This window comes from Castor canadensis, chromosome 15, assembly GCF_047511655.1.
Source record: "Castor canadensis chromosome 15, mCasCan1.hap1v2, whole genome shotgun sequence".
Classification (NCBI taxonomy): Eukaryota; Metazoa; Chordata; class Mammalia; order Rodentia; family Castoridae; genus Castor; species Castor canadensis.
This window is the reverse complement of record NC_133400.1, coordinates 83,778,785-83,793,571: the sequence shown is the minus strand read 5'-3', so window position 1 is coordinate 83,793,571 and position 14,787 is coordinate 83,778,785. Positions and strand designations below refer to the sequence as shown.

At 43.7% G+C, this 14,787-nt stretch overlaps 1 protein-coding gene across 2 annotated transcripts in view; it reads left to right on the top strand.

Annotated features, from left to right (window-relative positions):
• The first annotated feature begins 3,031 nt into the window (after positions 1-3,031).
• Proser2 (proline and serine rich 2) overlaps positions 3,032-14,787 on the top strand; it is a 36,204-nt gene continuing 24,448 nt past the window's right edge. The window contains exon 1 of one of the 2 annotated variants that reach the window (XM_074056654.1): positions 3,032-3,152. The gene's annotated coding sequence lies outside the window, so the exon portion shown is untranslated. Of the gene's footprint in view, positions 3,153-3,471; positions 5,376-14,787 lie in introns of those variants that run through there. The other variant, XM_074056655.1, reaches the window with a different exon arrangement.

The window sequence follows — 14,787 nt, the reverse complement described above, 5'->3', positions numbered from 1 at the left end:
CACCACTTAATGACAGGATACACCCGAAGGCAGGCGTCACCGGGTGGTTTTGTCCCTGTGCGGATGTGGTACAGGGCATTCACACAAGCGAGGGCGGCTATGACGTCACTGGGTGACGCAGTCTTATGAGATCACTGCCACAGCATGCTCATTAGGGACTGAAACGTCATCATGCAGTGTGACCATGGTCCCCTGTGGTGTATAAACATATTTCGCTTAATTTCTTTACTTGCTTTTTAAATTTTAACTTATACAAAGTTCACGGTTATCTGATACTTGAGCTCACGTAGCGTGTCAACTTTCCATCGCCGAAAGAAAATACTTGAAATAATCTACTTAAGGGAAAAAAGGGTGTTTGGCTCACCGTTTTGGAGTTTCAGGCCATAGTCGGTGGCAGCAGCACTGCTTTGGGGCTGTGTCACACAGTGCCTTATGGGGACAGAAGAGGCTCACCTCAAGGTGCCAGAAAGCAGAGAGGAACCGGAAGGGCAGGTCTCAAACCTCCCTCTGAGGGCCCACCCCCAATGACCTCACTTCCTCCACTAGCCCCACCTCTTAAAGGTCCCACCACCTCCCAATAACACCAGAGGCTGAAGAGGCCTCTAACACATGGGCCTTTGCAGGACAGTCCACAGCATTTTCTTAGCAAAGATCAGCCTCAGAAGATACCAGTTAAAAAGTCAAGTGCAGTCTGGGGCTGTGGCTCAATTGTAGAGCACTTACTTGCCTAGCATGTGTGAGACCCTGGATTTCATCCCCGGCTCTGCAAACATTTCATGAGTTTTATTTTTATGTAATTTAATTTTTTACTTACTTATTGTTGAGGCAGGGTTTCACCATGTAGCCCAGGCTGGCTTTGAACTCAAGATCTTCCTGCCTCAGCCTCCTGAGTGCTAAGATTACAAGTATCTGCTACAACACCCTGCTAAATTTCAAGAGTTTTAAAGCAGTAACAACACTGTATATATAAATTGTTTCTTTATTCTCCCTCCCTGGACATCAAATCCTTTCAGGAGTAACTGTCTTTATATCCCCCGTCTAAGCCATTTCTTTTTTCTTCCCTCACTTTGTGTTCTTTCTCAACATGTAGTCCTTTGGTGTGTGCTCAGTAGGCACAAACGTGCCTTGACAAGGGGTGCTTTGGGCACTGGGAGCCGGGCTGTGCTCAGTGTTAAGCTCACAGGAAAAGCCACCTGATTGTAATTCCCACAAAGATTTGGTGCAGGCTACCAAGAGTGGCCTCATTCCCCCAATGCACCTTGGTTTAAAACTTTCTTCTCAGTCTCATTTTCTTCCCTGCTCATCCCCCACCGCACACCTTGTTTTTTCTTTTACTTTTTCCTTTCATCCTTTCCAATTTCTTATTTTTTCTTCACCTACAAGAAAAGATTAACCAAGCAAATACAAATAAAAAGAAGAGAACTCTGGAAAGTATTTATCAAAGTGGTTTTTTTCCCCTTGATCTGAATTCTTTAAAGACAAGGATTACCTGTATTACCTCTCAACCATAGCACTGAATGTTATTTACCCTTAATAAGTTACTTTATGATAAATGCATCCATATTTAACATAGTAACACAAGTTTGGGGCAGGGGGGACCTAACCCAAAATCTTGGACCTTTTATTCACCAAGGATTAGGAACAGTCAGAATTGATTCTCTCCTGGATTTGGTTCAACAAGAAGGGGATAATAATATTTGCCTAATTAACTAGCATGTTGGAGAGATTAAAGTGCTTTGTAAACATTAATTAAAGATGCAGAGAGGTAGGTGAGGCCAATGTGTTATTAGGGAAAAAGTTTTCTTCCCTTTAATCAGGTACCTCTTCCTGGGGAAGGCAAAGGAGTGATGTAAGGACTGGTTAATTGGGCAGGGCCCCGACAGCTGCCAGTGACTCAGTCATTCTGTGCAGCCAGTCACTTCCTTCCTTGGTTTTCTGTGAAATGGGGACACGCACAAACACTTGGAATGAAGGTTGTTAGAACGTTTGTCATTTGGGGAGATCACAAGCCATCCAATTACAAGCTTTCTCCCTGCCTGACAAGTTGTTCAGCCTTGTGGAAGCACTGGTAACATTAAGTCCCACACACTTAGCCTTCCAGAACTAGCTATTAGCCCTGGTAGATAGTTCCCAGTGATAGGGTGAAGAACAGCAGGGTCAAAAACTCTCTAAGGAGTTGCTTCAGCTCCATGAACCTCAGTTTCCCCCCTCTGTAAAACGAGGATAAGAAACTAGTGGATGCAAAAAAAAAAAAAAGAGGGTTTTGAATGTTTTCACCATAAAGGATGGATAAAGTGTTCAAACAGATAAGCATGCTTACTGTCATCTAAACACAATGTATATATATATAGATATAGATATAGATATAGATATAGATATAGATATAGATATAGATATAGATATAGATATAGAAACGGCACATGGGTACCCCACAAATATGTACAACTTTTGTGTCCATTAAAAAAATTAAGTGGTAAAAAGAAACCAGAAGATCGTTTTAAGAAGTAAATGAAATAATGTATAATGTTGTATGTCTTGTCTAGGGGTATTACTATTTAATAAATGTCGGTTATCATTATCATCAAATAAAAAATAACCTCTCCAGTCTTGCATGGACGGTGGTCCAGGCCTCGGATCCCACCACTCTGGGAGGTTGAGACAGTATGATCATTAGTTCAAGACCAGCCTGGTCTGCATGGTGAGGCCCTGTCTCAAACACAATCAAACATACATACATAAAAACACCTCTCAAAGTTGACGATGGAGTCGGGGAAGAAGTTCCCTCTCGTTCAGAACTCCAAAGGCACATAAGTGTTTGAAGATGGGGTCTGAGAGGTTTCACATTGCTGGTCCCCTAACTCAAAACTCACGCTAGAACCAGGACCCCTGAGAGGCGACTTCTGGGTCGCCACGGGGCCTGGCCTTTTAAATGTCGCGGGCGCGCACAGCGTGTGCGGGGTAGGAGGGGCTGAGTCCCGGCGCGCGGCGGGAGGTGTAGAGCGCGGGGGCGCGCGCTTGGCGGGGAGGGAGCGCGGGGGCGCGCAGCGGCCTGGGACGGTCAGCCAGCGCGCGCGCGGACGGGCTGCCAGCGGCTGGGGCGCTCGGATCGCGGCCGGCGTGGACACCTGCCGTCTCGGAGGGGCTCCCGCTAGGTGAGTGCGACCCTGGTGACCCCGAGCAGGTGGACGCGCTCGCTCCCTCCGCTCCACGCTGGCTCCGCGTCTCTGAACTTGGGAGCCCTGCGCGCACCGAGGCGACCGCGGTGTGGCCGGTTCCCCTCGGGGAAGCTCGGCGCCTCCTCGGGGGTCCCGGGGCCGGGGCGCTGGGGAGGGACGCCGGGTTCTCCACTCCGGGGTTTTGGCTCGGGGCATGCTCTGCGCTTGGGGCGCAGATCGGTCCCCGCCCGGCCCCGCCGGGAACCCCGTCCCTGGCGCCGCGGAGGGCAGGGCGCGGGTCGCACCTGGGCGGGACGTGTCCGGGGCCACCTGCGCGCAAAACGACCCGGAGGTTTCCGTGGCCCCCGCCCCCCGCAGGTCATCGAGTCGCCGGGAACGTGTAGGCTCTGCCCAGTGAACCGGACCGGGAGGGATTAAAATAAGGAGAAAACGGGGCTGATGGGATGCGGTTTAATAAAATAACTCCAGTCCTTTTCCAGGGCTTTCAAAGTTTCCCAGTATTGTTTTACGGAGTCTAAATTTAAGCATCTAGCTTTCCCCCCTTAACCGCAGAGCTAACCTCAGAAAACTTTTAACCCTTTGCCTGAACTCAGTTGGCGCAAAGCAGAAAAGCCGGTGAGTGAAGGAAAATGGTTTTCTGTGCCTTTTTCCTCCCTCACCGGAGTAAAACTGTCAGGTCTTGCTGGGGAGTGTTGGAAAAAGATTTCCTTTTGGCTCCAATTTTAAGTGAGCTTTTTTTTTTTTTTTAATTACTTCTGAAAGATATGGAAACACCAAACCAGGTAGAAGTGTAAACGTGGGGAAATGCTCACAAGAGAAGCCCTTATTAGAAAGACTTTTCTACTTTATTTTTTAAAGCCCTAAAACTTCGCCCTCAACGTTCCAGGTCTGAATGTTGCCCACTGTTTTTGTAAGTGGAGGAGGTTATTTTCCTTTGCGCAGCCAATGTGGAAATGCAAACAAATGCCTTATTTACTTGGCATTGGGATTGGATTGGGTGGAAAGGGTAGAAGAGTTCTAAAATCTTTCTTGCCAGACTTGACAGGGTATGTATGGAATCTGTGTATTTTCTTGCCCAGACTAGTAACAGCCATTTTTTAAGAGCTATATACAGTCCTTGAGACAGCAGTTCAGATGAGCTTTTCTTGGAAAATTTTGGATGCTGTTCATTTAAAAGTAATGCATTTTCTCCATTCATAGAAATCAGAAATTAAAAATTAGAGTAACAGTGGAGAGAAAGCTGGAAAAAGGAGTAATGGTTTTAAGATTTATATATTTTCTTTTTTCTTTTTTTGGTGGTACTGGGGTTTGAACTCGCTTGCTAAGCAGGCACTGTACTACTTGAGCCACTCAAGATTTTGAGTATGTTTGAATCCATGGCTTTCTTTTTTTGCCTGTTTAGTGCTGACCTGGAAGGTCATTAATTCATTCAACAATATTTGTAGATGGTTTGACCACCTACAGCATGCCGAGTCCTGACTGGTCATTGGACATACAGATATTTCTAGATAACAGCATATGACCCAAACTGACTAAAACCATATGGAGTAAGCCAGAGACACCTGGCCCTGGTTCCAGGGTTCTCAGACACCTCAGGAACTTCTAGCTAGCAGCCTGTGTTGAGTCCCAAGATGGGCTCAGATGACCGCCAGAAAGGGAGAGAAGTGAAAGGCCTGGGTGAAGCAGAGCAAGCCCAGGAAATCCTGCGCAGCAAAAAGTTCAAGTACATCTTATCTGCATGGTTGTAGGACAGCCGCCAATGGCAGAGGCTGTTCCAGAGGTGCCAGGGGAATCCCAGGAGCACCCTAGAACTTGAGCTCTTTCCTTTGATGGTCAAGGGTAACATCTTGTTTCAAGCTGCATTACACTTGCTGGCAGTAGAGTGGTGGCTTCTTCACTGCCCTTGAGCCCTGGGCTTGGCAGCTCTGTCCTCTGGGACTGCCCTCTGTACCTGTGGTGGCAATATATCGCCATTGCTGGTAATAGCTAGTCTGTGCCTCTCACTAATGCCCTTGTCCCCTCCTAGGCTGGCAGCATGCACCTTAAACTTTCAGAGGATTTTAAGAAGGCTGCTGCTGCAGTCAAGATAGGTGGAGGAACGTGCAGAGGCCCCCCACGGCTGGTGATCGCATAGTCTGCAAGCATTGCTGACTGACTGGTGACACTCCAGGCTTGGGGCTAACCAAAACAGGCAGAATAGTGAGTATTTCAAACACCAGCCACAACTGGCCTCTTAGGAGAAGCCTGAAAGAAAAGCAGGAAAAAAAAAGGAAAAAATCCATACAACAGAACAGAGGGAAAGGAAGGAACACAAAAAACAAAGTAACTCCTATGAAATAACTACACTTAAATGCTTAAATGCAAGATTGGGGTGATTGACAGCTTATATAAAAGAAAATCAAGTTGGGCTCAGTGGCTCATGTCTGTAATCCTAGCTCCTTGGGAGGTTCAGATTGGGAAAAATCTCAGTCCAAGGCCACTCTGAGCAAATAGTTATTGAGATCCCATCTCCAAAAATAACCAAAGCAAAATGAACTGAAGGTGTGGCTTAAGTAGTAAATAGCTTGCCTGTAAGTGTGAAGCCCAGAGTTCAAATCTCAGACCCACCAAAATAGAGAGAAAGACTCAAGTGCTTACTAGAATTGTGTCTAAAGAGGGCATTTTCCAAGGTCCCCACAATAGAACCCAAGCCTATACAACGTATTTTTTCCTATACATACACACTATGTCAGAGTTTAATTTATAAATTTGGCCCAAGAAAAGATGATCAATTACAAAGTAGCGTACTTGTAACGATACACTGTGACAAAAGCTAGGCAAATGGCTCCTCTCTGTCTCATTTTCAGTACCCTGATTCCTCATGGCACTACAGTAAGATTTTCACATCTTGTATTGCAAGAATGCAGAGCAATCAGAACCTTCATACATTGCTAGTGGGAATGCTATGGGAGAGAGTTCCTGAACAATTTCAGCCTGGAATTATCAGGATTTGGGAATTGTGCTCTTAGGTATGGACCCAAAAGACCTGAAAGCAGGTATTCAAACAAAAACTGTCCATAGCAGTACTATTCACAATAGCCAAAAGGTGTCAACAACCCATGACCATCAACTAATGAACAAAGTGTGCTGTATACATACCATGGAATATTACGTAGCCATAAAAAGGAACAAAGAACTAAAAGATGCTACAACATGGATGAATCTCAAAAACATAGTACTGTATGAAAGAAACCAGAAACAAAAGGCCATATGTTTTAAGATTCTATTCATATGAATGCCCCAAATAGGCAAATCCAGAGACAGCAAGCAGATTAGTGGTTGCCAGGGATTATGGGAGAGGGGGTGGGAGTGACTGCTTAATGAGTGAGAATAATGAAAATGTTCTAAAACAAGACAGGTGTAATGGCTGCATGAAACCATGAATGTACAACACCATTGCTTTGTGCACTTTAAATAGTACATGTGTTATCATTATGATGACGATGTTATTGTTTTTGGAGTTCTAGGGGTTGAATCCAGTTAAGCCATGCATCCTGTTGTTGTTTCTGATAGAGGGGCTCCATAAGTAGCCCAGGCTGGCTTTGAACTCACAACCTTCCTGCTTCAGCCTCCCGAGTGCTGGGATTATAGGAGTTTAACACCATGCTCGGCTTATTATAAAAGTGAGAATCAAGTTCTCACAGTGCTAGAGTGAGGATATCTAGTGTGACAATACACATTCACGAGGAGCTAGAGGCCCTCTTCAATAAGGCAGGATGTCAGGTCCCTGCACATTTCTATCACCTATCATGACTGCAGCACCAGCTTTCTCACAGTGAGCGTGCTGTGTGTTCATTTGGTTTTCCTGTTGACTCCTACTTTGGTTTTAGAGATATTTTCATGGGAAAACTTGTTAATGTCAACATGTAATAAAACCACACTTAACACCAGCTATGGTGGCTCACACCTGCAATCCCAGCACTTGAGGGGATGAGATAGGTGGATCTTGAGTTTGAGGTCAGCCTGAACTACACAGTGAGACCCTGTCTCAAAAATAATTAGAATAAAACTGCACTTAAGCCAAAATTTTGTTTCAGCATTTTGTTATTAGGTATACTTCACTTTTGTTGTTGTTTGTGGTGTTGGGGATCGAACCCTGGGTCTTGTGTATGTTAGGCAAATGCTTCACCACTTGAGCTAGATCACTAGCCCTTTAAAAATATATATATTTTGAGTCCCTCTAAGAAGTCTAAGTTGGCCTCATACTCACCATGAAGCCCAGGCTGCCCTTGAACTCAAGATCCTCTGACCTAAGCCTCCTGGGTAGCTGAAATTACAGGTGTGCACCACTACACTTGGTTCATGCTTCACTCTTTTACATTTATCAATTCAGCTCTAAAAATAATGAAGTTAACCATAGAAAATTACTAGTATTCAACTGTGTTAGGCCTGAACAAATAACAGTTTCAACAGAAGAATGTCTTCAGTGACTGCAAATTCACACAGACAATGCGTTTAAATCTTGTGTTTCTTAGCTAAGTCTCATTTCATTGAGGTGTTAACTTTTTTTTTTTATTATTATTCATATGTGCATACAAGGCTTGGGTTGAGGTGTTAACTTGGTTTTATTTGCCAAGGTGGCTGGTAAGTTACAAGCCTGTAACTGCTCAGCAGCCAACTGATCTTTCTGATTTATTTGAGTAATTATCAAACTTGAATCTTGAACTACTTTAAGGTGCTGTTTCCTCTCAGAGATTGACAGGCTATCCTTAACTCTGAAAATAGTAACATCCTAACTGTTGAGTGAGTCAGTGTTTCTTCAACAATTATTTTGAGACAGGGTTACTGGCCTCAAAATCCTAGTCCTCCTGCGTCAGCCTCCTGAGTGCTGAGATTCCAGGCCTGCACCACTTTCCTAAAGTAGGAGATGTATTGTGCCTTCTGGCTGGGATTTGAAGTTGAAGGGCTGGAGAACTTTGTTGCTGGGTTCCCAGGAGGTGTGACATCTGGGAGGAGGTCTCTGTCCTGTCCATCTGTACATCCCCAGGGAAAATGTCCTCATTCGCCTTCCCCATAAAAAGGTCTAGCAGAGAGGTTTTGAACTGTGTGGTTAAAAGTAATCTCCTGGATGACCCTGCAGGAGGTCTTGTCTGAGCTGTTTCCCTCTGGTTTGGGTTTAAATCCATCCAGTTTGAGATAAGATATGTAAATTAGATCACGACTTCTAGTCTAACCAGGTGTTATAAATACCAGTGCTAAACGACCATGGACTAAGTCCACTGTGTTTTCATTGTGATGAGTGGAAAATTGAGCTAAGGAAAAAAAAGCACTGTAAAACAATAAGGTATAATTACTGCTTTGCAGTAAGTACTGCATTTTCTGGTGGAGTGCTCAGGGCTGTTTTTTAAAAAACAAAACAAAACAAAGAGAACACACAGTGTTGCTTCACCAAAAAGAATAACAAACTGGAATTTTCTTCTATTAAAAAAAAAAAAAACATGTCCAAGTACCTAGAAATCTAATAGCCACGGGAACGTCAGATTGTAAGAATGGCAAACAACAGAAGTTCCCAGTGACTGTTCATTTCCCATCTGGATTTTGTGCTTGCTCACTGGTGGGTCCTTCCTTCTTGTTTGTCTTCAGGTGAGGTTTTCCTTAGACAAATCTGATTTTCATCCCTTATTCTGTGGTGGCAAACTGGTGACAGGAGATTTCTTCCCGCCCCACTGTAAACCCAGCCTCGGGAGGTAGAGGCTACCTGGTGACCTTATTTGCATAAGTGTGGGCGAATCAATTACTTTCATGTGGTCTGAGGCCTCCAGTAAATGATTGCCTCCTGGGAAGAGTTGAAACTATTCAGGTTCAGACGTTGGAAATCATCCTTGTTTTTCTGCATTGTTCAGAAAGAACTATTCAAAAACAAATTCAGATGAAAGCACGGCCCTGCTTCCAGAGTCGTGAAATTAGCAGCCTTTAAAAATTTTTAATTTGTATTTAATATTCCTGAGTGCAGTTAGAATTTAAGGTCCTCAATTCTTACAGAAGGCATGTGAGAAATAAGGGAAAACTCAATTCAAAGAAAAAGCCAGGGACCCTGGGTTCAATCCCCAGCACCTAAACCAAACAAAAAAACCAAAAGAACGAAGAAGCCGGGTGCTGGTGGCTCATGCCTGTAATCCTTGCTACTCAGGATGAGAGATCAGGAAGAACGAAGTTCGAAGCCAGCCCAGGCAAATAGTTCTCAAGCCCCTATCTCCAAAAACCCTTCACAAAAAAATAAGGCTGGTGAAGTGGCTCGTGGTGAAAGCCCTGCGTGCATGCCCCAGTACTACCAAAAAAAAAAAAAAACCCAAAAAACAAGAAGAAACAAAACATAGTGAACACGATGGATGCCACATCGCTTCCAAACAGGCAGGCAGCACTCCACACAGCACTGTACCTGAGGGGCCTTGCTTCATCTGCTCTGCTGGAACACAGTCCGTTTTGCTTAGTTTTGGAAGTCTTTTCTTCCTAAGTTTTCTTCTTTTTGTTTTTAAACTGTGAAACAGCAGACTATTTATTTATATGTACTTGACTTCAGCCCATCTCCAAGGGGGCCCATTTTGGAGGTTAATCTTGTTGGGATTTGACCCGTGGGTCCACGGTGGTGAAGCGCGTATTGGTTAGTTACGCGTTTCCTCCATCACTGGGTTGAAAGTCACTTGCCTCTTGCTTCTCATTTGTCCCCTCTTGGAATCCATCATGAGATTAACTTCTAAATTTGAAAGATTTGATCTGTAAATATGATAGCAGGACCAGGGACCGGCACCACCACAATGGTGACAAAAGTGAGACTCATCCCAAGTAGGTAAGCTTTTCTTTAAGATCAAAGGTCTGTTTTAAGCTGGAGGCATGGCTCAAGTGATAGAGCCAGCACTTGCCTCACATGAGGCCCTGAGTTCAAAACCTGCCAAAAAAGGTCTGTTTTTAGGACACTCATTTTTTTTTTTTTTAAATAAAATGCTTGTAGAGTTTAAATAGATTTTGGTTAAGTAATGAACATTGATTAAATCTGTATTTTGTGACAAGTGTTATCCAAAATGTGGTTACATTGAAAAAACAAACAAACAAACAGACTCTGCCTATAAGAAGTTTATAACCTAAGTGAAGGAGAAAAGAGCCTCATGCAGAAACCCAAGATACTCAGTTATATCAGAGTGACAAAGGTAGCATCCCATTGTCAACCAGTGGTGGAATCCAAGCAGCAGGAAGGGAAGGTGCAGGATGGTAAGCAGTGAGAAGAACCAGGAAGGAAGGTTCCAGGTTTGGTTCAGTTCTGAGCTGGGAGGGAAAAGCAGCAGGGGAGGCCTTGAGGGCTCACGCTGGAGCAGGGTACCAAGGTGGAGGCCTGGGTGGTGAGGCCTGGGCTGCAGAAGACCATCATGTTGCAGGAGGTGAGGTGGAAGAGGAAGGGTTAGGCCAGTCCTGGAGAGACACTTTGAAGCTTGTATTCTGACAGATAGGTAGATGGGTTCCTTGGCAGACAGGCCTGAGGTACCAAAAGCAATGCAGGATTTTAGAAAGGCCATTTAAGCATTGGGAATTTACTGGCAAATGTGGTGCCCGCTGTTTTTTTTTTTTTAACAATGTTTTTGAGTGTAGAAATGCTGAGAGGACAGCACAGCAACTAAGAGATAGCATAGATAAATGGGACCTCATAAAGCTAAAAAGCTTCTGTTCATCAAAAGAAATGGTCTCTAAACTGAAGAGAACACCCACAGAGTGGGAGAAAATATTTGCCAGCTACACATCAGACAAAGGACTGATAACCAGAATATATAGGGAACTTAAAAAACTAAATTCTCCCAAAACTAATGAACCAATAAAGAAATGGGCAAGTGACTAAACAGAACTTTCTGAAAAGAAGAAATTCAAATGGCCAAAAAACACATGAAAAATGCTCACCATCTCTAGCAATAAAGGAAATGCAAATTAAAACCACACTAAGATTCCACCTCACCCTGTTAGAATAGCCATCATCAGCAACACCACCAACAACAGGTGTTGGCGAGGATGCGGGGGAAAAAGGAACCCTCTTACACTGTTGGTGGGAATGTAAACTAGTACAACCACTCTGGAAAAAATTTGGAGGCTACTTAAAAAGCTAAATATTGATCTACCATTTGATCCAGCAATACCACTCTTGGAGATATACCCAAAAGACTGTGACACAGGTTACTCCAGAGGCACCTGCACACCCTTGTTTATTGCAGCACTATTCACAATAGCCAAGTTATGGAAACAGCCAAGATGCCCCACTACTGACAAATGGATTAAGAAAATGTGGTATCTATACACAATGGAATTTTATGTAGCCATGAAGAAGAACGAAATGTTGTCATTTGCTGGTAAATGGATGGAATTGGAGAACATCATTCTGAGTGAGGTTAGCCTGGCTCAAAAAACCAAAAATCGTATGTTCTCCCTCATATGTGGACATTAGATCAAGGACAAACACAACAATGGGATTGGACTTTGAGCACATGATAAAAGCGAGAGCACACAAGGGAGGGGTGAGGATAGGTAAGACACCTAAAAAATTAGCTAACATTTGTTGCCCTTAACGCAGAGAAACTAAAGCAGATACCTTAAAGCAACTGAGGCCAATAGGAAAAGGGGACCAGGAACTAGAGAAAAGGTTAGATCAAAAAGAATTAACCTAGAAGGTAACACCCACGCACAGGAAATCAATGTGAGTCAATTCCCTGTATAGCTATCCTTATCTCAACCAGCAAAAACCCTTGTTCCTTCCTATTATTGCTTATACTCTCTCTACAACAAAATTAGAAATAAGGGCAAAATAGTTTCTGCTGGGTATTGAGGGGGTGGGGGGAGAGGGAGGGGGCGGAGTGGGTGGTAAGGGAGGGGGTGGGGGCAGGGGGGAGAAATGACCCAAGCCTTGTATGCACATATGAATAAAAAGAAAAAAAAGAAATGCTGAGAGGAACGTAACCCTTTTACCTTTTCTCTGGGGTGGCCCCACAGACCTCTGTCTGTGTGGCAGCTGTGTGGCAGGGCACAGGACGACACAGACTCCAGTCTTCATGGGTGAAACTGGACAGCTAGGGTAAAATCCTGTTCTGGTGGGACTAGTCTCTTTTTAGGGAGAAAAGGAAATGCTTAGCTTAATCTAAGAATTTTTTTAAAAAGCGTAATTAAACCAATGGCAAAGAGAGAATGTCAGCACTGTCTCCTTTTAACTTATGAGTTGATCCAGTGAAACCATAAGAGTTTCTTTATCATAGCTTTCTTTCCTAGTAGCCTCTTTTATTTATTTATTTATTTATTTTTTGCAGTACTGGGGTTTGAACTCAGGACCTACACCTTGAACCACTCCAGCAGCCCTTTTTTGTGAAGGATTTTTTCGAGATAGGGCCTCGCAGAACTATTTGCCTAGGCTGGCTTTGAACCACAATCCTCCTGATCCCTGCCTCCTGAGTAGCTAGGATTACAGACGTGAGCCACCAGGGGTGCACCTTTTTATTCTGTATACACTTAGGAATCGTCCTGGAGGCAGGTGGAGGCGAGGGGACCCACTTCTTCAAGTGTCTGCAGAAGGCAGTCCATGCAGGTTCATAGCCCTGGTGGCTGCTTCGTGTCACTGCCCTGCATTTTCGCCCACTGGTTAGCCCTCCAGTGGGACTCACCAGGGGGACTCTGAAAGCCCCCCATGAAAAGCTTTCATTTGTAATGTTCTCGGGTGAAGAGAAGCATGTTGTTTCAAAAGTGGCTTGGCTCTTCACTCACATTGGATTTTTCTGGATATGGCTGTAGAGATCATTTCTTTGCTTTTAGATTTGGAAGAAATCTCAACATCCCTGTGACTGGAAGTAGACAAGGAGCTGACCAGAGTGGAACCCAGGTGAAGGGCTGACTCTTGCTCCAGACTCTAGATGTTTTTCTATCTGTTTAATGTCAGGCTTTTTTTTTTCTTGTCTTTTCTATATTTTCTACTTTTTTTCCTTAAGTTAGATGTTTGGTTCATAAAATTTCAGCCTTTTCTAATACCATCTGCATCCAGAAGGTTTTGATGTGTTGTATTTCTGCCATCATTCTAGTTCTAAATGTTATCTAATTTCTTTTCTCTTTTTTCGGTACTGGGGTTTGAACTCAGGACTTACACCTTGAGCCACTTCACCAGTCCTCTTCTGAGATGGGTTTTTTTTTCGAAATAGGGTCTCAAGAACTATTTGCCCAGGCTGGCTTTGAACCTCGATCCTCCTGGTCTCTGCCTCCTGAGTAGCTAGGAGTACGGGCGTGAGCCACCAGTGCCTGGCTCTCTAATTTCTAATACTGTTTCTGAGAGTTATTTAGAAATATAAGTGCCTGCCAGTGGAGTGGCTCAACCAGTAAGAGCACCTGCCTTGCAAGCGTGAGGCTCTGAGTTCAAGCCCCAGTACCACCGATTATATAATACATATAACATATTATATATGAAATGTAGATATTATATATAAAATGTAGATAGTGGCCACACACATGGGTTCTTGTAGTTATCTTCATTGATTTGTAACTTGATCGCACTATCGTAAGAACAGTTTGATATTTGCTGAGACTTGCTTTGTGGCCCAATGTGTTGTCAGTTTTCATACACCTTCTTCGTGAACTTGAAGGAATGATCTTTTGTTGTTTGTTTTTTGTACCCAGACTGGCCTCACACTCTCAATGCTTCTGTTTCAGCCCCTGCGTACTAGCATCCCAGGTGTGCACCATCTCGAGGGTACACACCTGGGTAAAGGAACGTGTATGGTGAAGATGTTGCATATCAGACTTCAGCTGTGCTGTTCGTGTTTTCTGTACTGCTTGATCGATCAGTTACAATGGGAAGTGCACTAAAATCCCCTTGGTGGGTTTGTTAATTAGCGCTGTTTACCTTTGAGGCTGGTTATCAGGTATATGCCAGGTATCGTTTTGAGAGAACCCTTTCTTTCTAGTAATTCACTTTTCCTCCGTCTCTCATCTGCTTTTGCTGTCATGATTCCATCCTCTTCTCTGTTACTGTTTGCTGGAAGATCTTATTCTAGCTCTGACTTTACTCATTGTTTACATAGTTCACATAGGATCGTCATTTCCGATCCTATGTAAACAGCATCCAGCTGCATTTTGTATTTTAAGAAAAGTCCAGGCAGGAGGCATGGCTCAAGTAGTAAAAACCCTGAGTTCAAACCCCAGTACCACCAAAACAAAAAAAGAGAAAGAAAAGAAAGAAAAATCCACTACGACTCTTTCAGCCAGTTTGTTTGCCATTATTACGTTATGCAAATATGTAGGTTTGTTTTTATCATAATTTATGCTATTTGTCCTGTTCTGCTTTTTCTTTTTCCCTTGCATATATATATATTTTTTTTTTTTTTGAGGTAAGGTCTGGCTATAGGGCTGGTCTTTTTTTTTTTTTTTTAATATGGGCATTTTTTTTCCTTTTTCTTTTATTATTCATATGTGCATACAAGGCTTGGTTCATTTCTCCCCCCTGCCCCCACCCCATCCCTTACCACCCACTCCGCCCCCTCCCTCTCCCCCCTCAATACCCAGCAGAAACTATTTTGCCCTTATCTCTAATTTTGTTGTAGAGAGAGTACAAGCAATAATAGGA